The sequence below is a fragment of the Spermophilus citellus genome, assembly GCF_964194105.1.
Source record: "Spermophilus citellus genome assembly, chromosome: 6".
Taxonomy (NCBI): Eukaryota; Metazoa; Chordata; class Mammalia; order Rodentia; family Sciuridae; genus Spermophilus; species Spermophilus citellus.
The window spans coordinates 69,307,824-69,333,894 of NC_138187.1; the positions used below are offsets into that span (position 1 = coordinate 69,307,824).

Below are 26,071 nucleotides of genomic sequence, written 5' to 3' on the forward strand. Positions count from 1 at the left end.
ATTCATTATGGATTAAAAATACTTCAACATTTGCATTTTTAATTATGCAAAAGAAATCTGGAAACCTGGAATCGAGGGCAGAGCTTTAAGACCCAGAAATCAAAGGAAGGGAGAATCAACCACTCATTTTATAAATAAGGAGGTACCATCTTGGTACACTTTCTTTCCCATGGGGGGAAAAAATGAAAGAAAGTGAGATGGTAAACAGAAGGGAGGAAATGAATTGAGGCTGGTTTTCCATGCTGCTCAGAAGAGGGAGATGATTATAATGTCTGGTACAAAAGAAGAAAAGCTGCCAAAGGAGAGAGGAAGATAAATCTGCTCATATTTTGCCTTTTTTCATACCCTCTCTTTTTTTCCCCATTCTTCCAAATTCTATTAGTGAGTAAAAGAAATCAAATTCCACTTCCTGGCAGCCTTTCTTGATCACTCCAGCCCACATTCAGATTTTCCTAACCATTCTTCTGCAATTGTTCTCTGGCCCAAATAGTGTCTCACAGTGTATATGACACTTTGCATGTGGGAGTAGTTTCCTCAAGTGTGTGCCATCATCCTAACCACTAACACGTATAAAGTTTATCTCTCCCTTGCTTACAGCAGAGTAAATTGTTCAGCAATTATCTGGGATGGGTAGACTTTAAGGTGGCACCCAGGTGTTTGTTTTCTGGTGTTCCAATTCTCCATAATCTCCTACCTTTCAGTGTGGACAGAACTCACATTTCCTTCTAAACAATGACAAGGGGCAATAATTATGGACTGAATGTGATTACATTTATGAAATCACAGAAGAACATGGCATCCACCTTGCACGTCTCTGTCCCCTTGTTGCTTCTGAGGACAGCTGCAAGGAATAGAATCCTGCCAACATCCACAGGAGCAAGAAGACTGGCACTTCCTTAGTGTAGCATCCACTTGAGAACCCAACCTGGCTGACCACAGCCTGTTGACCAGGTTCTTTGGTAAAACTGAACTCATTGGCCCTGATGAGACCAATCAGCTCTCAGGAGGCTCAGGTAAGAATATGGGTATTTTCCTGCAGTGTGATGAAAACATACCTGATGACTAGGTTTTTTTTTTTTTTGTTTTTTTTTTTTTGTAAAACAGAACTCAATGGCTCACTCCTACTTTCTCTTTCTGAAGGAGATTGAAGACCTGTTGGAATCTGCATCAAATACATAACCTAACAAGAAATTAGTCCAAGTTAAAAATTTGTTTTCCTTAGTTTGGAAGGGTCTAGGACTTAACAGATGCCCTTCAAATTACAGTTTTGCTATATACTTCCCAGGCCTAACAATTTACTCTTTGGACTACATACAAAATTTTATTCTAAATGCTAGTGAATTTCACACCTGCAGTTGGCATTCAGTTACTGAAGATGTCAAAGAGGCACTATTCTTTTTTCAATTAAAAAATGCAAAAGTCAATCTCTACATTTTATGTAAGATCCTGAAAAATAATGTGATACCACATTCAAAAAGCATTTTTCTATTGATAGATTTCTATCACTCTGACAGGTATTCCATGCACACACTTGAGGGACAAATCATGCTAGAGCCATGTTAACTGTTAACCTCATTACATAAGAGATTTTTTTCCTCCTTTAAACGACAGAGCTTCAAAGTCCTATGACTTGTGAAACATCATTATGGTCCATGTCATGGCACACTGAGAAAGAATATTGTAGGTCAAAGCTCCCAAAACTTGATTCATTTACCCACTATGATTCTATTTTCTTGAACATTGACATTTTCAGGACTTGAAATCATCCTTAGATGATGATTCTATTGTTATATGAGGGTGCTGTGTTTTAGTCTACTTGTTTAATGGAAACATATTTCTTCATTGGCTTCTTTTGTAGTTACATAAATGGAAGGATTAAAGACCCTGCCTATTATGTTAAAAAATAAATAAATAAATAGAAATAGAAAACACCCTTACAAGAGTGCCATTTTTGAAACATGTTCATTGGAGAAACTTTAGAGCAAATTTTCCTTCCTTGCCTATTCACTAGTTCTTCTTGGGTCAAACTGTTCCATCCTTTGTCTCAATAGTACGACTAAAATTCAGCTATTTCATGGGCATTGAAAGCCAACATGGGAACTGGAGTCGGCAAAAAAGCAACACTGGGAGAAACAGATGTAGGGCAGACCTGTCAAGCAGCCTCAGTAACAGGCAGCCAGCAATGACCACCAGCGTCTCACATCATTAAGCAATGTCTTACTGTGATGTCATGCACGCATGTACAGAGTTGTAAGCCTTTCAAAACAGACAGATTGTCAGCATGATAAAGTGGATACAAACAAGTTCTTGAACAGGGATGACTAAAGTGTCGGGGGGAGAAATGTCACTGAACTAAAAAGGGATCTAAGCAGAACCACCAGGAATTGACACCATTCTGAGAGGAGGTAAACAACCTTCTTGCCATTAGATATTTTTCTATGCTGATTAGCAATTCCATAAAATATTCCTGATCTTGTAATCGCCAGATAAATAGTTCTCATCTACAGATGTCAGAACTAAGTTCTTAATTGCTGTAAATTAGTGAGCAAACACAGGTTTCTCATTAAACCCATTACACCCCGTATGTTAAAATGGAACACTGTCATTTGTTTTCCCTCCTGGCACTCGAATCAGGAGCATTCTTCCTACTATTTACGTATAAATGGTGAGGCAGAGAGAGATGGCAAGGGTTATGTTCGGCAGGTTCCTGTCCCTTGATGGTGTGCTTATTCTGGAGGAGACAGCAGTGAATTCATTGCCTAAATTTTAATGATGATCTGTATTGTGTCTCCACATCTTTGCTTCCTTAAGAAACTGTAAAGTGATGTCACCCCTCTCTGAAAACTTTTGCTTCTTTTGGAAGGAAGAATCACTTCCTTCCAGGTGCCTGCTCAAAGCATATGGGTTTGCCTCCTGTCACCTGTATAGTGAAGAAGCCTAAATTACTAAATTAAAAGGGAAGGGAAGGAACAGACTAAAACGATGCGGAAAAGCAAACTCTGAACTTTTCAAATTAGGTGAAGGTTAGACCAAGCTGGCCAGGAAGACCAGGGTCTCCACTATGGTTCCTTCTATCAGGCTTGGAAGATTTATGAGGAATGGGAGAAAATGTGGGAGGGTTAAATGAAGAAATGGATCAATTACCAAACTACAAATAAAAATAGCTCCTCTACACAAGGTTCATTAAATTTTATCAGCAAGTATCTTGGGGTTTTACACTCAAACCACAGGTCATAAATTCACAGTAAATCCCCCATATGTTCACCAAACACCTGAATTCAATTTCTCTTCTGTTTGTGAACTAGGAATGTGATGCTCAAATTAATTATGCATGCAAAGTTAGTTTCTAACAAGGGCAGCTTTTTTGTGATGCTGAAGGGTATTTATAACATCTGATATTTTGGGATAGATCTTCTTCCATCTTCGCACTTTTACACTGGTATGTGAGTCTAAATTCCCTTTTCCAAATTTGAGCGTTAAAACAGAATTCATAATTGGTAAATATCTTGTTATAATGTTTGTAATTTCTGTAAATAATCCAAGACATTTATGATATGGAACAAATTCTCTTAATGTTGACTTAAAGGTTTTAAGACAAATGTATCTCTAGATATGTACAAATCACCTTGAATTATAGAGAAAGCCTAAACTGAGGCTAAGTGGCTAAATTTATATGTGTCTATGTGTAGATGTGAAATTAGCTACTTAGGAAATATCATGTCATTTTCAGTTTATTTTCACAGTTTTACTCATCATGTGTAATATGAAAAGAATTATGAGAAACTTATGCAAATCCCAAAGGCACTCACTTTGCTCAGCTGATAAAATTCATTTCCAGATTCTGACACCCATGATTTGTTGTCCATTTCACACCAATTTCAGTGTAATAAATCATAACAAATTAAAAACATACAGCTATGTTCTCTGGGTTAAAAAGGTGGTTGCCAAAGCTGTTAATCCTGCATTTGCTTCTGATGTGATAGCTCCAGCTCTCGGGATGCTTTATGGATCACAGGGAGGTCACCTCTCCATCAGAAGGCCTCAGGACTAGATCTTGCTCCAAGTCCCTCTGTGGTCATTTGGTAACAGGCCTATCACTTTATAAGCAACGAAATCTCAGGAATGTACCCCTCACCCTATTTTATTACTATCATCACTCTTCCTTATTAGCTTGTCAGTGGTCTCAGGCAGAAGTGAGAAAAATTTAGCTTTACTTTTCGAGGAGAATTCCTCTAGCTACAGAGCACATACATGCACAGACACACATAATTTCAGAACCCACAATAAATACATGGAGAAGAGCTTTCTATTGTGAACCGAGGCAGCTTTTCCTGGCTGGTTTTATAGAACTAGTCTAAGCTAGTTCCTACTACAAGGATTGCTAAATCTACATGCAGTCACACCTCCAATAAGGATTTGCTTAAAACTTAGCATACAAGTTACATTTCTCAGACAGGATGTTTTGTTGTTTTTGTTTGTCTGTTTTAAGAGATCTCACTATGTTTCCTGGGCTGGCCTTAAACTCACTCCCAAGGCTCAAGGGATCCTTCTGCCTCAGCCTCTCCAGTAAGCCGGGACTTGCAAACTGACAATATTTTAAAAAACTATCAATGCAAAACTAATTGTCCTAGTGTTTGTTGAAGAAACGATATTCTAATAACACATTTTAGACAAATGATCTTTGAAAATCATGACAGTGCATGCTAAAGCCTAAACTCCCAGAGATTGTAGAAGGAGCTAGACTGAACTTCCTTGTCAGGTCCCTCTGAGGGAAATAGGCAAAAGGCAATAGCCAGAAGCAGAGCTCTGAGTCTCTAGTGTCTTCCTGACTCCCTAGCACGCAACCCTGCATAGCTTTAAGCAAGTCCATGATGAGAAAGAAAATTTTTTTTTTTTTAAGGTATACCATTGAATTTAAATGTATTTTAGAAAATACCTGTAAAATGTTATTGCCTACCAGAAACCATGGATGCCATTTTTCTCTGTACAATGAAAAGTACACTTTTCATACATGTGTGATTTTCTTAAATTCTCTAATAAATGGCAAGGACATGTAAGGTATTCCAATGGGTTAGAGAACTGAAGAAAGTTTGGAAATTATTCCTTGAATAAAACCACTGGGATTACAAAGGTTACCAGTTGTGACCCACAGTGAAAAGCCTGTGCTTCAAACTAAAATATACATTTAGGTGTCTGAACAAAGCAAATGATACTCAAAATTATAAGTAAAAAACACGATGAACTAAAAAAGGAGTAAAAAAATCAGGAATACATTATAAAACTTTGAACTAAAAAAAGCAATGGAAATTAAATCGTAAAACATGATGGATTTTGATGACAAAATGATTATCACATTATTTTTCATATTAGAGAGGTTTTATCATACAAGCATAGAAACTAATTATAGAACCATTATTTTAATTCTTTAATCATGAAATGATTACATAGAATTCAAAGCATTTTCTTTGTTTTTTCATTCTCTGTCTTTAATGACAGCATAATTGCAAAATGCTATACAATCCTAAACAATTTTTTTTTTTTTGGTGTAAGATAAAATTCCAATGCAATGCAGGACTTAATTCTAAATCATGGCTAAATTCTATGTGGTTTTTCTGAAATGACCCAAAATGAAAAATAATGTAACAGGCAATAGTATGCCTATATGTTTCATAATAGGCAAACACTTTGAGAACAAAAATAAAAGTAATGAAACATCTATTCATTAACTAGTTTTCTAAAATAACCAAAATGGATGTACCTAAATGACAAATTTGCATGTATTGTGGTTTTTAAACATTTTGAAGTTCATTAGAATACTTTCCTTGATTTAACTTCTATTTATCTTATGCTCTTGATTAACTTCATTATTATCAGTTAATAACTTTCTATATTTTATTTCTATTTCCAATTTGGCCATGTCCCAACTTACAAGTTATTTACCTGGATAGAAAGGATAAATGAAATAGAAATCTCTATCAGTTAAATCTCTCATTTCAGGCTTAGTTAAATTATTATATGAAAAAAAACACAAACCACGTGACCAGAATGGTTTAAAATTACTGAAATATTCTGAAAACTATAAAAGGTCTTACATTTTTTCAAAATACTATAGGTATATATCCTGTGTTTTTAAATGATAAGAGGTTTAAAATAAAAGAATCTCTTGCTTTGTTATATCTTGTCTCTATTACTGCCCAAACCCATAAAAAATGTTTAAGACTTTCAGCTTTTTTTCTGTGGTATTTCTTTTTACCTCAACCTGAGATACTCAGAATGGATCAATCATAATTCCTGGTTTGTGATACTCTCTCATCAATGATTCTTCCACAGCATCAATATGAATCTTTTACACAAAGAAATGCTAGGGAATTCAAAATAATCTGCATCTAACTGAATTCCTCTGTATTTAACTAAATATTTATGAAAAATGTTCATACCATTATCTGCCTTATTCAGACGCATCTGTTGACTTCCTATTAAGGTAGATGAAGCATTAGCAATCCCAATCCCCACCTCCCACATCCTCTCATGTAATTACAGCATAACTTATCTGAATATGATTTTGCAGTGTTTATATTATTTATATAAATATTCTTCACTATTAATTCAAGTGGAGTACTATGATTACATTACTTTTCTTCTATAATGTTCTTGATTTTTTTTTGTTTAGTTTTCTTAAACTCTATCTCTCATTTTTTTCCACACTCTGTCGCCTTGTAATACAAATTCCAACAAGATAGAACCTATCTATTACAATTAGTTGATCATTTCTCAATTTTTTCTTGGAGGCCTCTGGCCTCAAGCACTCTTCATACAGGGTGCAACATGGACTGGTTGCTCCCTGGTTCTCTATAGAACAGAAGTCCTGGCAACTCCCTTCATTATTATCCTGGAGATTATTAGAGGAAACATTTTGTAGCTTCCTAACATAGACCAATTCAAAGTAACACATTTAATGTGCTTATTATCCTTAAGATACATTTATTTTACCATCAATATTCATTGATAATTTGGCTGCAGGTGAAAGGTATTGCTCCACCGTCTTCTTGCTTCCAATATTACTATGGAGAAACTTGATGATATTTTGATTCCCAACTTTTTATTACATACTTTTTATAGGATTGCCTCTTTTTTGCTATTTTGAAAATTTACAATGCCTTTCCTTTTTAAAACACTGATTTTGCTGGGTGCAATGTAGGTCATCAATCTGGAATCTTATGTTATCCAGTTCTGGAAATTTTTCTTGTGCTATTTTTTTAATACATCATAATCTCTGATATCTTTTCTTAGAAAGCATATTAATGATATGCTGGACTTCCTAGAATTAACTTTTGATTTTCTTTTCTTTTCCTGCCTAATATAATGTACTTTGTTCTATGTCTCATGTATTACTTTTGGGAAAATTTTTCAACCTTATCTTTCAAGATTTCTATTGTTTTTTAATCCTGTTATTGTATTTAATATTTTTGAAAGTTCATTCACATTTTTTAATAATCTTTTCATATAGCTACCTGTTCATATTTGGTAACTGCAATACCATTTCTTATTTCACACTGGATATTGTTTTTTTTTAGTTCTTTAATTGTTTTCTTTTCCCCATGTTTTATATTTCTTTCAAGTTCCTTTTATTTTTTAAAAGTTCATTGTTTTAGATTCTGTCTTCCATATTATTAAGACTTGCCTCAAATGTTTAATTTGCTTGCCTGCCCTTATATATTTAAAAGTAAAGCACAAAAAAACAGATTAGTCATTGTGCATGAATGGGCCTCATGGAATGGTATTCATTGCTGCAGGAAGGTGGCTGAAGAAACACTTTTTTTTTTTTTTTAGTTTGTTCTAATTAGTTGTACATGACAATAGAATGCACTTTGACACATCATACCTAAATGGAGTATAATTTCTCATTATTCTGGTTGTACATATTATAGAACCACACCAGTCTTATAGTCGTTTACGTACATAGGGTAATAATATCTGACTTATTCTCCTATCTTTCCTACCCCCATACCCCCTCCTCCTCTCCCTTCACTCTTCTCTACCTAAAGTGATTCTATTCTTCCCTAGCCCTACCCCCTAATTGTGAATTAGCATCCGCATATAAGAGAAAACATTCAGCCTTTGGTTTTGGAGGGGGGGGGGAATTGGCTTATTTTGCTTAGCATATTATTCTCCAGCTCCATCCATTTACCAGCAAATGCTATAATTTCATTCTTCTTTAAGGCTGAGTAATATTCAATTGTGCATATATACCACATTTTCTTTATCCATACACCCATTGAAGGATATCTACCTAGATTGGTTCCATAGTTTAGCTATTGTGAGTTGAGCTGCTATAAACATTGATGTGGCTTTGTCACTATAGTATGATGATTTTAAGTCCTTTGTGTATAAACTGAGTGGGATAGCTGGATCAAATGGTGATTCCATTCCAAGTTTTCTGAGGAATCTCCATACTGCTTTCCATGATGGTTGCACCAATTTGTAGTCCCACCAGCAATGTAGGAGTGTGCCTTTTTCCTGACCCCCGTTGCCAACATTATTATTGCTTGGATACTTGATAATTGCCATTCTGACTGGAGTGAGGTGAAATTTTAGAGTAGTTCTGATTTGTATTTCCCTAATTGCTAGAGATGTTGAATAATTTTTCATATATTTGTTGATTGACTGTATTTCTTCTTCTGTGAAGTATCTGTTCAGTTCATGTCAGAGTATGAGGTTCCTTCTTAGGGGCTCTTCAGTTTCTTCCCACAATCTGTGGTCTTGGGTATATACACTTGGTTCTTGACATTGTAGGGATCATTCCAACATCACATATTGAGTAAAGAAATATACCCATTTTTGTAAAAAAAAATAATACTATATTTCTGTTTCTCATTCTCTTTGTTGCTTTGGCTTGAATTTCAAGAAAAAAAGAGAACAAAATATTTTTGGCCTACATATCACTGGACTTTTTAGTTTGTGTTATTCTTAATTTTCAATTATTTTAGAATAAATCAGACATCATCTCAAGAACAAACTTAGAACATGGGTACTTTCAAAATTTTTAAGTATATGAAATATATAGATGTAAACAAAATGATGATAATTGTTGGTTATAATAACAGGATAATGTAAAAAAAAAAAACCCCACAGTAACAGGATAATGTCCCAACTACCCAAAACACTTAGGGATGACTTTTATATTACTTTCATAGAACATATTTAGTTAACTTGAGGATTAAACTTTTAAAATATTGAATTTGTAATTTTCAAAGTTCCAAATATAAATATTATTTTTAAGATTTAGCCAAGTTCTTCAAACTTTTTCTCCTAAGCACATGTTCTGGCACTATACTCAAAATAGTTTTCCCTTCTTTGACATGTGATGAAACTTACAGTTTGTCCTTCAATGTTCACTATATAAGTTTACTCCAATTTTTAATCCTCTGTTTCAGAGTTTGCTGGCCTTCACTCTTAATTCTCCTGCCAAACAATGACCAGCTCCTATTGCGAAGTCTTAAATTATCCCACTGATGATAGTGGTGTGAATGTTTCGCTGTTCTTCCCACAATGCAGTCCCTCCGCAGCCACAGACGCAGGCTTTGAGGTTACAATCCAGACTCCAGCACATCCCACAAAACATAAAACTGATGCCATTTTCCCAGCAGATGCCAGCTTTCATGGCTAATACATGAGAACTGACATAAGCAAATTGAACCCCATAGAAAATCCTGAATAACCATGGTCTTCCAACAACCAGTTGATAATCTAAAAATTTACAATATTTTTTGTTTGAGTTTGAAAATATCTCTAGAAAGCAATAAATGTCTCTTCAATCTTGAAAAGGGGAATAATGAACATTATTGCATTTTAGAAAAACATTTTGAGGTTCTCATGACCTTTTGTTGTTATTGAGTACTCTGAGTAGAAAACAAGAACTGAGCTGAACCTCGCTCTACTGCAGTCACAGGATGATGTCCAGAATCTCTTTTGCTTTCTCACTATTTTTCAGAAAAACTCCCAGGAGCAACATTTTTACATGCATCTACTTCTCTCTTCTGAAACTATAATTTGCAAACGTAATACTTATTGAGGGTTTGCTTGGTTCCTGGTTCCGTGAGATTTTATTGAATTGTTGCTTAATATGTGATTTTAAAATTATATTGCAGCTAATTAAAATAAAGAAAATAAATCTTTGCTTCTTTTGTAGGCATGGAATTGGTGAATAATTTTTTGATATCCCCCTTTAATTTGACTTTTTCCTCTCCCAAGTTCAGGGATTTTTTTTTCAAATTTCTAAAACAATAATAAATTGATATTGACTTCTAGACACAAATTATGTAAAATACAGATAAGATTCCTTTGACCTTTATAATTTACTTTATTCAGCAAATAATAGACATTTCTCTTTGTCTAAAATGTTGTTCAAAGTCTTTGACGATTTCCTTTTTAAAGAATAATTCTCAATTTAACATCATTACAGTTTTTAATAAAGATTTGTTTTTTTCTATTTACACATAGAATTTTTGATCTTTCTATTAGTAGGAAAGGGCTGGGGAAACAGGTAAAATAACTACCCAGCCAAAGTGCTTACGGAATCATGGGCAGGAAAGTCAAAGGTCACTGGAATTCAGGTGCACATTTCAAAAGGAGCCATTGTGCCTGAAGGCTCAGTAATGCTGGGGCAGTGCCAGCTTCCACCTGAGGACAGAGGAGAAAAGAATGGGGCAAGGCATCTGCTGCAACTCAGTATGATCCTTCACAAGCAGATTACAATTCTGCCTCTCCTATATTTTATACTTTCAACTGATGTCCAAGTACTGGTGAATGGGGAAGTTATGCCAAGACCAAATGGAACTAATTATGTGTTCAGTAGCATCAGAAGCCTAGAATGAACATGGAAGACACTGACATAAATATAGTCATAGCAGAGATTTAGATGTAAATATCACCAGTTTTCTATGTTAGGCACTGACACTAAAGAATGACTTTGGGACGTTGTGAGTTGCAAAAAGAAGACTTGGAAAATATAATGAAGTAGAATCTATGTTTGCCACAAGCCAGCCACCTGACACAAAGCTACACTGAGACTCAGAAGTCACAGGTCTCTGCAGAGACCGTTTTGTTTTGTCTTTTCTCATATTGTAATGTCTCTACAGACTGGCACTGATATTGTTTCATTTTGATATCATAATAGTGTCTCCCTGGATTTTGGCTGACATTTTGTTTTGACATTATGTTACAATAGACCTCCACTGACATTTCAGTTTGTCACTGTAACACAGTTTCTATAGGTTTCTGCTACATTATTTTGTTTTGACATTAAAATGCCATCACCATGGTCTTGCCTCGACATTGTGTAGGGAGCTTTATGTGGAGGTTATGTGGCCCATGGAATAGATGGGCAAAATGGCATCATGCAGAGCATTTAATAAATTTGAAAATGTGTTTGATAAGCACAAATTTAAATGAAACATAAGGTTGGATTGGCAAAATTGTTTCCATCAAGTCCATTTTACCCCAATGTGGATTGAGTTAAGGTGTTAATTCTCCATCTCTCCAGTAAGCACTCAAGAACTTCAGAGAAGTAATCCTCCACCCCTCTCTGTTGTCAGAATTAAGTTATTTTAAAAATTAACGTGATATGATTTTTTTTGTGTGTTGTAAAACTGCAAGAAGTAGTTTTGAAGTTAATAATTACAACTTTCTACAATTATTATTGAAGAAACCATTGCTTATGACACATTTTGTGTATCTGTAAGAAGGAAAGAAAACGTCACTAATTCAAATGATGTTGATTATTAGAAGCACCTCAAAACCAGAGATTTCAAATTATGAAAAAAGTGAATCTTATAAAAATATGAATCCCAAACTGAATTTTGCAGTTTTAGGTAGAAATTACTTTGTAAATATCTTGAGAAGGATTCAAAACAGAATTCTTCCTTTCCTGGTAGACACCTTTCTCTTTTGTATTTACAAAATTCTCTATGAACATTTTCTGTTCATAATAAGATCAAGAATACTGACTCTTGAGGCTGCATACTTCTATTTTGTATTAGTTTAAATCCTCAGAAAAATATTTTTACAATACAATGGTATATATTTAACTTTGACAAGGAAAAAAACCCAATATTATCATCATAATGTGAACCATTCTGTTTTGGTTTGTAACCCTATATTTTAAAATGTTATTCCATTTGTTATATAATTTTTCTTATAGAAATCTATATGTAAACAATGCTCCTAAAATTTAATGCCAGGGAAAATATTTCCATTTATCACACAAAGAATTGATGCTAAGAAGATTCATGAATCTTGCACAACCCTTCATTTGAAAATGGTTATAAAATCTCTCTGTTCAGGAATAAGTGCTAAAAATACTCCTACAATTTCCTGGCAGTAAAAGCATTACTATATGAGCTCATATATTTTCTTTTATCACAGATTAAGGATTTTATTGTGTCCTTTTTGACTTGGCTACTAGGAAACTCTGAATAAGTTTAATGCCCAATAATATAGTTTTTTTACCTACAATTTTTGTATCCTTTTAATATCATTTTAACAGGGTTTTGTTTGTTTGTTTGTTTGTTTGTTTTTTGTACCAGGGATTGAACTCAGGGACACTCAATCACTGAGCCACATCTCCAGCCCTATTTTGTATTTTATTTAGAGACAGGGTCTCACTGAGTTGCTTAGCACCAGAGTTTGCTGAGGCTGGCTCTCACTGCTTGAGGGTCACAATGCGATTCTGTTGAATATGGAATATAAAGTCTATAGAATTGATTTTCCTGCTTTGAGTTATTTATTGTGATTCTTCTAGTAGAAATAAGAGTTGGCATCAGTGCAGTCCACAGGTCCATGGTGGCAGTTGGCATGTGGTTGGACAAGGTATACATAGGGCAGGGATCATGCTAGGACCAAAAAACTGTCCATGCCCTGCCTAATAGAAAACACGGACTTGGGGACACTTCCTCCAACTTTGCCCTCTCTCAGTAGGAAGCAGCTTGGAAATGTCATTGCCCATTTTCCATAGAAATGGAAAGTAGAAATTGACAGTAGAGAAGTGTAACAGTGGTTCACTTATGCTTTGAATATAGTCCTTATGGCTCTGCCACTGTGACTTATTTTTAAAAGGACATGTTTGTTTCTCTCTCTACAAGCACCTCCCTAATCTCTCTTCCTTCGTAATCTCAGGGGAAACAGGATTACCTTTCTTCTGCATCCTAGGCAGAGTTATCTGTCCTTGAGCACATACCGACCACAGGAATGAAGTAATTCAGACTTGGGGAAAGTACCAGAAGATCTCAGAAATCATCTCCCAAATTAACTAGTGAATTACAACTCAGGACAGAGGACAAGTGAAATGCAGCCTTTGAGTCACCTCCTTCAAAGCTCCCTGCTACCCATAATGGGTACAATCAGAGCCTCTGGGACAGGAGCAAGCAATAAACCACCTTTTTCTTTTTTCTAAAAAAAAAAAAAAAAAAGTTGGCTTCATGTGTATGTGAACAATATTAGATGAGGCATTATGTAACCCAGTGCTGAGCACAGAGCAGGTCTTCATGAACACTGAATACCATGAAGATAATGACATCTAGGTAGAAGCAGAGAGGGGGTTGTTATAGACCCAGGACATAATTGACTCTGAAGTATAGTTCAGAGTGTGTGTGTGTGTGCGCGCGTGTGTGTGTGCGCATGTGTGCGTAATTTAAGCTATAGAAATGGGTGAGCTCACAGAGAGGGAAAAAGTAGATATGGGAAGGGCTATACCACAAACCCAACCAACATTCTTCTACAGAAAGATCTGTTTTATTCTTTCAATAGTGGTTGTTCCAGTAATAGAGACAGAAAAAGGAAGACTAAATTGCTCATGAAGTGAGGATGTCATGGGTCGCAAGATGCACTGGGGTTCAGAGGAGTGTATAAGGTGACTGTGGGGCTCTGCCATGAGAAGTTCATGTCAGGGAATAACTGGAAGGTCTGGGCACAAACCTCCCTATCCCCTGCAGGCTGGATGGCAGGGCTGTGACACCTTGGATGCTGGCAGGTGGTACCTACCTTGCTGTAGCAAGAAGAATCTACTCAGGATCTGTGAATCTAATTCCTTTCATGAGCACTAAGACTTCACTAGTTAAAATAAACTTTAAAGTAAAATTAAAAATTTGTTGAAACTAAATATGACAGCTGTGGTGTTTCATTGTCATGATTATCCTTTCCAAGTCCAAGTCTATGATTAATTTCTTATTTCTTTGTTAGATTTAGACCTGTTATCAACTATGCTCTTCATCGGCTCTACGGCTTGGCTAATTTTTCTCCTGAAAACAATAAATGGAATAGTACAGGTAGCACCCCTCTTTTGACAAGGATTACAGTTCACTATATTCTCAGTATCTGTGTAAATGAAATTTATGTAGTTTCTAAGGATCACTGACATTATTATAAAAATATCATTTAAAAAAAAACCTAATTGCAGATCTTTAATTTATTTAACTACTTTGCAAAAAACAAATAAAGTAGCATCTTGATAATCTCCTTTCCCCCTACTTTACAATTTAATCTATGTTTGGAAGATCAAGATAATTGGCATTACAAAGATCAATCTTTTATCACACTCTGTATAAAACCTTATTCAAAAGCTTACGCATGTGTGTATACCTCCAAATTTTCCACTTAAAGCTTGAATTTAAGATATACATTTTTCTATGCATTTAGGAGCATTTATATTCATTTAGGAGATAGTCTTGTGACTCAAATGCAATCCATAAATGGCCTTTGATGTAAGACATATTGTTCACATCTTGCCAAGTCACAGCTGATGTTATAAAAGGTTGAAATGCTTAAATTTAGAAAAATATAGGCATTTTCTACTTTTCACCACAATGTATTCCTAGAAACCACATCATAAAGTGCATATTAAATTTTCCCATAGGAGCAAGATTATAATTGGAGGTTGTATTTCTCACCAAGGAATTGGCTCTCTGATACAGCAGCCATGGATCACATAGCAAAGATCTATTAACTCTACATTTTTATAGTAATTTTAATAGTAAAAGTTAACTTCAAGTACCATAAAGTGGGCTTAAATATATTCTCTTTATTACTTAAACAGGAGAATTCAAGGTTTTACAGTATATAAGGAATATACTTATATGCATCTATTTACATATGTATATACAGTATTAAGAACTTTTTAGAAATTTGGCATGAAATGAACATGCTAATAACCAAATATAATACTTTAAAACTTTTGGAACTTTTTTTAACCTAACGTGGCTTTGCAGAGAACTTAGATCAGATTTCTTTAAAAAGGAGGATATTTTCTAGGTACAATTTTACCCTGGAGACCCAAAGTACTTTTTTGTGTAATTTTTCATAGGATTTTAATTTTACTTTGGAAAACTTTTCTTATAGATAGTAGAGATTTTCAAAATATCATCCCATCAACTTTAGAACTAATCCGAAGTGATAGAGCCAGGAAATCACAGATTGTTCAACCAAGTGCCTGAGTGTGTGTTGATCTCTATTATAGCATTTCAGTCCTTTATTAAAATCTCATTTTTTTTTTGTAATTCAGCTTTTAAAAAAGGAATATTCAACTATGTCTCAGATAATTAAAAAAAAAAAAGCTGGTACAACCTGTACTTGCACTGTTATGGTTTGGATATACGGTGTTTCCCCAAAGCTCCTGTATAAATGTAGGGAAATTCAGAGGTTAAGTGATTGAATTGTGAGAGCTATAACCTAATCAGCCCATCCTAGTTTGAATGGACTCTCTGGGTGGTAACAGAAGGCAGGTGAGCTATGGATGGAAGGAAGTGGGTCACTCAGGGAATGCCCTGGAAGGGTTCATTGACCCAGCAGCCTTTCCCCTTTCTCTCTCTCTGTTTCCTGTCTTCCATGAAAAACAGAGCTGTGCTCCTCCATTATGCTCTTCCACCATGATGATCGGCCTCATCTTGGATGCTGAGCAATGGAGTCAGCCCACCATGGACTAAAACCTCTGAAATGGTGAACCAAAATAAACTGTTCTTCCTCTAAGTTGTTCTTTTCAGGTATTTTGGACACAGTGAGGAGAACCTAACACCTATTTGCTTTTCTGTCTTCTAGTTCAGTCAGTGGCTGTGAATAGTACTGCTCAGAGGTTTAAAGGGAGGAAAATATAAGACGGAGGTGTCAATTACATGGTGTGAAATAGTTGACTGATGACTCAAACAGAAGTTGAGCCTAAAAAGTATACTCCATGATCATAGGACCACTGCTTTTAGAATTAAAGAACATCCATTCCAAGTATAAGGCAGCTCTGTGATCATCAGGACCAATACCCTTTACTTTGATGGTGAGGAAACTGAGGCCCAGAAAGAGCAAGTGACATTACATAGCTAACTAACTGGGCAATGGCAGAGGTGACACAATGCAGGTCCCTGCCCAGAGCTACTCCAGCTTGTTTCACACTAACACTCTATGCTAATGTCTTTCTGTCTTCCTGATGCATAGAACTTGGGGAGGTAAATTTCTCATCAGTGTCACACTTGGATTAGGGGAAATCTCCCTAACACACACACACACACACACAGAAGAAAAACTGACTTTAGCCATTTAAATTAAAATCCCTAAAACCAAGTTAAGTTTATGTAATTGCATTGTTCAAACATATCTTTTATCAGTAGTTAGTTTAATTTTTTCAAGAAACAGAAACTAAATATTCATCTAAGTCTAAAGAATTTATAACATCTATTCCATTCTCTTGCATGTGACTCCAGAAAAACCACCAAAGAAAATTTCTTTTTCCCCCTCACCCATCAACATAAATAAGACTTTTGCATGTTACGGTATAACACTTATGGTATACCAAATGATGACACTATTTACAGTATCTGCTTTAAAAGGGCATAGCTCCTATTCCTATTTCAATTAAAGTCATTTTGCAATTATGCTTTCAAGAAACAATTAACAGAGGAAAAACCATTTCTCTTGTTCCAGCCCTCTTAAAATTGGGTAGTGAGTACCCTTTCATACCACCAGTGACATTGAAGTAATTATTTAATGTTAAGGTTCACTTCCTCGGGTGTAAATTTTGGTTTTAGTTGACACTAAAAAGAAACATCAATTTATTAGGAGATAAAACTTGTTCTCCAGTAATGGAGCAGCTTTATTCATAAATTTATTGCAGTTTAATGTTCTCACACATAAAGCAATTAGAATTTTCTGATGAACAGACTTGCTGCTGAAATGATGGTGTGTCTCGTGATGGAGATGACCTAGAAGATGTGAAAGTATAATGTGATATTTCCATGAAAAACTGGGCAGTAATGTAAAATAATAACAACGTGTGTTGGGGAAATGTAAGCAAACCTATCTCCTCAAAGAATTCAAGTGAAAAGAAAAACTGAAAAATTTTATCATCATGGTAATTTCTCTTAGCACCCATGTTATAAGTGTTCCTGGCAATGCCCTAACACTGGACGGAGCCTGCTTGGACTCTGAGCAAAGGGTGCTACAATCTCAGGTAGGCATCACCTGTTGTTCCCCATATACAAAGGACAGAGCAAATGGGTGAGGGATTACAAGTATCCAATTGCTCATCACACTTGCCTGGTAGGAAACTAAAGCACTTTCACACAAGATTTTGTTTCTTTCCAGACAGTGGCCTCATCTTCCACACATCGCCTGTCATTTTTAATGGGAGGAAGAATGGATTATTTCTTTACACCCGCCCCCATCCTCTGCCCACAAGCAATATGCTTGCCATTGTAGTAACAACCTCCAGGTGTTGATACTTGTGGGATTTGGCTGAGAATGTTTTTTTCCTAGTTAATTTTGGGAGACTGAGACTAAAAAGTGCTACAACATATTTCTGTAATTTGCAGCAACAATTTGGTAATTGTGATGTATTATGTACCTATTAAATGCCAAGCACTATGCAAATCTCTACAGAGATGAGAAAATGTTTCCTGTACTCAATGGTCAGAAAACATAATATGAGATAAAGTCTTAAAAGATAATGGATGCGTGTGTGTGTATGTGTGTGTGTGTGTGTGTGTGTGTGAGAGAGAGAGAGAGAGAGAGAGAGAGAGAGAGAAAGAAGAAGAAGAAGAAGAAGGAGGAGGAGGAGGAGGAGGAGGAGGAGGAGGAGGAGGAGGAGGAGGAGGAGGAGGAAGAGGGTGGGGACCATTTCTTAGGGGAATGGTGGAGACCAGACCAGATGCATTTTCATAGATTCTTTAAATTTGGGCTGGGCTTGAAGAGCAGAATTGGAATTTTTCAGGCCATGGAGGTCAGTCCATGTAAAGTAGAGCAGGACTGAGAGGCAGCATGTGGTCAGGGGACACTGGGCTGAGGTGTCTGACTCTAGATGACAGATGGAGCATATATACATAGCCTCAACTCTCTTCTACAACCCAGCTAAAATGACCACAAAGAATAAAAGGTCTTAAAAATCACAAGAACAAAGTGAATAATAACAGAGGAGACCATAGCAAGTAAAAGATAAGATTTTAGAAGCCAGAGGGATAATGGATGAGACAGCATGTTGGAAACTGGGGAAAGCCTAGCTTACATGTGGAATACACTAAAAGGCAAACTGCTGCTTCTGCAATACCCCAGAATGACTTGGGAGTGGAGGGCTCCAGGTCACTGAAGATGGTGGTAGCTCTCAGCAAAAATCTATCTTTGGCAATTTTGCTTTTCACAGTCCCCCCCTCCTCCACCACACACACCTTTTCATCTTCAAAAGCCTCAAATCCTTTAAAAATGCATGTATATATATTTGTATATTATATATGGTTTTTTTTTTTTTTTTTTTTTTTTTAGTTCCCATGGCAGCAGCAACAGAGCCAATGAAAGCAGCTGAGTGAAGAAGTGGTGGCCACTGGTGGGTAAACAGAGACTCTGTGACATGTCAGCATTCTGGACATTATACTCAGGAGGAGGCATTGCCCATTCAAAATGTACAACCTGTGTCTTCAGTTGATTCTTAAAGCAGCATGATCTACATAGCTATTAAGCATACACCAAAGCTTCACCCAGACCTGGAAGTTGCTCCCTGCTCTTGTAACTTTGAGGCAGTAGTTTCAGTGGGAGAAGAGCAGGGCTCTGAAACACACATGACCTAGAGGCTATAGGTAAGTATTAAATTGAATGAATAAATTTCATAATTTTCTAAAGCAGGTATGTGCTTTTTGCAGAACACCCTTAATTTCAAATCATCTTTGCTCATGAGCAGACTGCTCATGGTCAAAGCAAATGAGTAATTTTTAGTTCTTTAGTTGGTACAAAATGATCTTCACTTGGGTAAGGAGTTCAGAAGGAAGGGCTTTGTTGTAAATGGTCTCACAAGAAAACTCAGAGGGGGAGTTCATAACCCACTTGAATCAAAATGTGAAATATGATATATTAAGAACTATGTAATGTTTTGAATGACCAACAATAAAAAAAAAAAAGAAAAAGAAAACTCAGAGGTGATACATGAGAGCTTCTGTTCAAGGTTCTGCATGAGAAGGTTTTTTACTACTGGCCCCCACTCAGGTCATGGTGAGGAGCGCAGCTGCTGGCTGGCCCTGGCCGACTCCACATGGAGAAGTGGCCTCCCATAGCAATGGCAGAGCTCGACAGAGCCCCTGTTGTCTCCATGCTCTTCTGGTTAGACCAAACCACCACCCAGGCACTTATTAAATTTTGTATATCTTTGCTTTACATGAATGGGAAGAATAGCTTCTGCATATTTAATCTCCTTACTATAAATACCTATGTGAAGAAAAAAGGTGACGATGAAGGCGCATCCCACTCAATTTATTCTTGTTGGCATTCTTTCAGAGGAAAAAAAAAGGAGGGAAGAAAAAAAATACCAGCCCTTGAGTCTGAATGCAACATGAAAAACCCTGTGCTGAATCATGAACATGATTATTATATGAAAAGATTCAAACTGAATTTTAAAAATCTCATATTACAGCTACTTATAAACCCTGTGAATAGTTGTGCCTGAATCTCAGCAAATTTACACAAGAACGTTATACTTAGTGGGGAAGCTAAGGGTAGTATGGAGCAGAAGATTCTAGTTTGGATAAGAGAAGGTCAGATCACCCACAGCCTCGCCCTGGCTGAGTCAGAGGCACCTACTACCTGCACCAGCCCTGGAGCTCAACTGTCCTCCCTGCATGGTGCCTTGTGGCTATTTGTCTGCTGCACTTCTCTCTCTCTCTCTCTCTCTCTCTCTCTCTCTCTCTCTCTCTCTCTCTCTCTCTCATCAGGAAGTCAGCTTTTTGAGGGAAGGGAGCCTGTTGATAGTCATCTGATGCCAATGCCAGATAAATAGTTGATGAACTTGTTGAGTGAATGAGAACCCAGGATCCATGCTGTCCAGTGATGTCTTTTCTCCTGTTTTCTTTTACTTTCTTGTATGAGTATTTATGGTCTGTGTCCACACTCCCAACACAGAACATCAAGAGGACATGTACAATATGTTCCCCATAACACCAGCCAGAAAGGATTCGCTATACTCGAATCTGCACATTTCACAACAAAACTGTTTTGTAATTATTCTAAGTTCATAATTCACATTTAAAATCCTATAGAGGATTCCCCACTATAATCACACACACTCAAATGAAGCACTTGCACATACATATAAATAAAACTGAAGCAGATTATGAAATCAAAACTATATATCCAACTTAATATTTTCTAGTCTATTCTTCTACTATATTCTCCCCTCTTTTCTCTTTCTTGGGTGCTGGGTATTGAAGCTAGGGCCTCACACATATTAAGCACATGTTCTACCACTGAGTTATACCCCCAGTCTCCACATCCCTTTAAAAATTGCTGATGCCAATTTAAGATCATTTCAAAACCTGACAATGGGCAGTAACCCCTGACTTAAAAATTTGCTGCCACCTAAAAGTTGCCTCTCTCTCACTTAATTTCAACAAAGAACTGACATGATGCAAAAGCAAAAGAGACTATGGAAACCAATAACGTAGAAAACAACTTTTATGGAAGAAGTTAAAGAACACAAAATATTCTGGAAAAAAATCTCTCTTGGATTTCTTCTTTCTTTAGCATCTCCATTCTGTGGTTTTCTAGGGTACCTTCTGTGGTTTGATTCTCTACTCTCTCCCATTTCCCACCTAGTTAAGACAGGGGTGAAGCCCAACCATGAGGCAGACAGATCCCAGAGAAACAGTAAACTAGCCCGGGCTTAGGTCATACCTTGGTCAGTTCAGGCTTCATTCTAAAAGGGCAGAGGAGGCCTCAGTGTTCGCTGAGACACTGTCCTGTGTACCACATTGTATCAACTAGGAGAACAGGTCCCACGATGACCAAGAGATAAAGAGTGTGTATGTGCCCATTGGACCATCTTTCAAAAACACTATTCAACATGACTTTCTACCACTACTGAAGTGTTCCATACTAGAATGATTCATTCTGGTTGCTCTAAGTGGCTACTGAGATCTTGACATGTGGCTATTTCAATTGAGGAACTGAATTTTTAATTTAATATTTAATGAATTGAAAGTTAAAGAGCTATGTGTAGCTAGTGGCTTCCATATTGGATGGCATGGCCCTTAAATCTATGCAAGATGGGTAGGAAAGTTGAGGTCAAAGACTTTGGGGCAGGTGGAAATGTGGAGATACGGATGCTGGCTATATCTTTTCATGAGATATCTCCAAGAATAAGTATTGAATTGTGACATTTTTATTCCATTCAAGAACAATAGAATTTCAAACAAAACTGCTAAGTTTTTGTGTTTTTTTAATTGGTAGTAAGCAATACGTTTCAATCTGTGGTCAACAGTATTGTAAAGAGCTGTGTATTCTTTCCGGGGGAGAGGAGGCAAGAATATAGTTCATAGTAAGGTTTTGGAAAGTCCTAAGTTTTTATTCTACTATATCACTTATTGGCTGTAAGAACTAGAGTAAGTTAGAAACATTCTTTTGAGCTTCCACAGTGACTCAAAAGTTATTCTGAATAATAAATGAATTGGCATAAGGAAGAGAAGCACTTGGTGCTGTGGTTGATGGTAGGTGCACATGGTAGTTATTCACACCACTCAGTTGTGTATGCATCCAGGCAGATGTGCAAATAACTCTCTCACTCTAGCTTAGGATAACTACCAACTAAATAACGTAGGTCTATACAGGGATGGCTTTATTCCTTTACATCTGTGTAATTCCTAGAAAAGAATGAGGTAATAAAAAAATTGTGGGAAACAGAATAATTGGAACAGTAAATTTCCCAATTTCTTAAACCTAGGCAACTAGTAAATCCCAAAAGCCAGACTATGGTTGAACAAAATCAAAAGGTTTCTGAGCTATAAGACAGTTTCAACAAGATCCTTATTCATTTGTGTATTTACAACAAAAAGAGCTAACACCACAATTTAGCTCCTATTTCTTATAACAGTTTTGAAAGGTGAGTCTTATTATGTCCATTTTATAGGTAGAGTGAGAGAAATGGAAAGGCTAAGTAACTTGTCCAAGATTATCAGATAGAAAGCAGAGCTAAAATTGTGTCAGGAGAGTGCCCACTTTTAATCATTGCACAATAATGCCTCTGTATGAGAAGTGGATTTATACAGAGTAGTTATCCTAACATGTTCACTGAGGAATCTGTGCTTAAAATGATATAGCATATTCAATATCATCAAGGGTACATTAGTAGAAATGAAAAATCATAGATGCCCAGGGAGAAAGTAGATAGAATCTTAAAAAAACAGATCAAGATATTTTAACAATCTGGAGTTATTTAATATAGGGGCAATCAATTCTTCATATCTTATTATGCCAAAGAAATACTCAGTGCAAATAAATGGCCTAGAACCACAAAGTATGGTTCGGCTATCATTTGAATATGCTGCTGAAGAGGGCAGGGGCTCATTAAGTACTAAATTTCATATAGGGAAAGACTTTGGTCCCTAAAGGGAGTAAGCTTTGGTTTCTTGGAAGATTTGCTATATTGAACACATTCGCATTGTCATGCAGAGACTTTCATGAGTAATTGGGAGGTTGATCACAGTGTCTTCTGAGGGTTTATCCTCAAAACACAGTATACGACTTAGTGCAATCAGTAGGCACCAGCACAACAGAATTCAAAAGAACTGCAGTTTCAACACTGCTTTTGGATACATTTTTTTAAGTGCTAAAATAATGGGCAATTGAGGCATTCTGAAATTAGATCTAACAAGGTGAATAATTGCTGAGCAAGTAGCACTACATTTTTACAGGCTGTTCTCAGACTGAGTAAGATGCAAAGATTGCCTTTAAGAGGTATAATCTTCTGTGATTGGTTTTGTTTGTATGTTCAAAACAGTTGCTTTCCAATGGGAAAAGCAAGAGAACAATGGTGCATACACCAGACTTCTTGCCAACATGTAAACTTTGACCATTCACAGCATGCAGTTATTGACCAGCTAGAATAAAGGAAATTGTGGCCATTAACTTACTGCCACACTCATCTGAAAAGGAGTGAAGCCCCGTGAGACTTATTTCTAGTACGCAAACTCAACTGAGCAAGGACCTGGGAGGAAACTTAATCATCATGTGGCAGGTTAATTTTTAGGCCAGTGTGAACTAGGGAGAAGTATCACAGCTATGAGAGAGAATTCAGTTAGCATGAATTAGGGAGCCGTGTCAACTGAAATTCAGTGCCAAGTGGGTAAGGCATGGATGCCTTCAAACATGTCAACAATGTATGGCTCCAGGGAATGAGAAGATGCATGAGACATCTTACAGGAATAGGAAACACATGAGATTTTAAACATGTGTATGTGTGCATGTGTACGTATACACATACAGTGCTATTTGCACTGCTTTTGGCAGTGTCTATTCTTCCACATGCAGGGCATAAAGTGATCACTACAATAGAAGCTCGCATTCCTGCCCTTACAGAGCAATTGTGCCAATACGAAATTAATTAAAATTGTTTTATATGAAAGAAAAACAGGGTGTGACCTGAGGAGTTCAGCTTGAAGTCCTTTCTTGAATTGTGAGTGACTTCATGAAACAACTCCATTAAAAGTTGACTCCACGGGCTAAAGAAGCCCCATAAGCAAGGACAGTGCCACATACTTGACAAGAATATGAAAAGTCAGATTCATTATCCCAACTCTGGGGGAAGCTGCTAAGATAAAAGCCACCATGACAGGGGAATCTGAAATCCCACACTTTCAGAGCTAGAAATACTTCCCCCAAACAGCAAGTAGGTTCTGGGTGAAATCTCAAAACATGTAAGCCAAGAACTAGCTTATATGGCTCAGGAATGATTTCATATCCCTCCTGATAACAAGTAAGGGGTGTGCTTTTCTCATTTCCATAAATTAATTTAAATGCTTTTGTGACTATCAGATAATTCAATTGGCTGTTTTTAAATTTGGAAAAAAAAACTGACTTGTCACCCACTAGGCTAAAGATAGGGGATTAGGTCTGCTAAACAAAAATTATGGAAGTCCATGCTTCTGGAGCAAACTCCTGTGGAAAGCCCCAGCAGACCAGACCAAGTCACTCATGCTAAATGCCATAATATCAAACAGCAACTTTTTTTTTCTTTTTACTTTTTGTTAATTTGTTCTAATTCTATATGAGAGTAGAATGCATTTGACACAACATATAAATGGAGCATAACTTCTCATTCTTCTAGTTGTATATGATGTAGATTGATGCAAGTCGTGTAATCACATATGCACAGAGGGAATTAATGTCCGATTCATTCTACTATCATGCCTACCCCCAGATCCCCTTCTCTCCCTTCACTCCTCTCTATCTGATCCAAAGTAACTCTATTCTTCCCTAGCCCCAACCCCTTATTGTGTGTTAGCATTCACATATCAGAAAGAATATTTGGCTTTGATTCTTCAGGATTGGCTTATTTCACTTAGCATGATATTTGCCAGTTCCATCCATTTACCAGCAAACGCCATAATTTCATTCTTCTTTAAGGCTGTGTAATATTTCATTGTGTATATATACCACAATTATGTTATCCATGTTGAAGGACTCCTAGGTTGGTTCCATAGTTTAGCTATTGTTGTGTTGAGTTGCTACAAACATTGATGTGGTATGTCACTGTAGTATGCTGATTTTAAGACCTTTGGGTACAAACCTAGGAGTGGAATGACTGGGTCAAATGGTGGTTCTAGTCCAAGTTTTCTGAGCAATCTCCACACTGTTTTCCATAATGGTTGTACCAATTTGCAGTCCTACCAACAATGTATACCTTTTTCCCCCACATCCTTGTCAACTTTATTGTTGCTTGTATTCTCAGTAACGGCCATTCTGAGTGGAGTGAGATGGAATCTCAATGTAGTTTTGATTTGCATTTCTCTACTTGCTAGAGTTGAACATTTTTTTCATATGTTTGTCAAACTGCAACTTCAAGAAAGCAAATAGATCTCTGGGCCTGGGACTGTGGCTCAGTGGCAGAGTGCCTGCCTAGCATGTGTGAGGCACTGGGTTCGATCCTTAGCACCACATAAAAATAAACAGTTAAAATAAAGGTATGCTCTCCATACACAACTACCAAAAAAAAAAAAAAAAAAAAAAAGGAAAGAAAAGAAAAGAAAAAGAAAGCAAATAGATCTCAAAACAGACCAGTTATTTTTTTCTGAAAATAGGAAATTCTAGTCCACCTGAGTCAGTATAATAAGGCAATCCCTTCTGCCTCAACCTTACAAAAAAGTAACCTAAAGTAACCTGATGTTAACCAATTAATTTTTTTCCTATTACTGTTTCCTTGTTCCCCTTTCACCAAGCCCATTGTTCTGCTATCGCCCCATGGGGAGCTCTCATTCTATTGTGGAGAATGGAGACTGGGATTCATAAATCACAAATCCAAGGCAATTAGATCTACAACTAATTTTGCTGTTACTTTATCTTTTGCAAGACCAACACCCTTGTTGGGATTTACAGTGCTCATAGCCCTGAGAGAGGGTGCATCTTCAGCTAGGGTGGTAAGTCTGGGGGAGAGGCCTGTACCCCTACCTGCTTTACAGACTAGATAAGGAACCAGATTAAGACTTCTTGGGTGAGGTAGTATACATATTGAAAGTAGAATTCAAAAAATACGAAGAAGGGGCATAATATTAAAAAAAAAAAAGCACAG

At 36.6% G+C, this 26,071-nt stretch overlaps 1 protein-coding gene across 13 annotated transcripts in view; it reads right to left on the reverse strand.

Annotated features, from left to right (window-relative positions):
* The window catches only part of PARD3 (par-3 family cell polarity regulator), a 692,586-nt gene that overhangs the window by 25,136 nt on the left and 641,379 nt on the right, over positions 1 to 26,071 (reverse strand). The gene's annotated exons all lie outside the window — the stretch shown is intronic.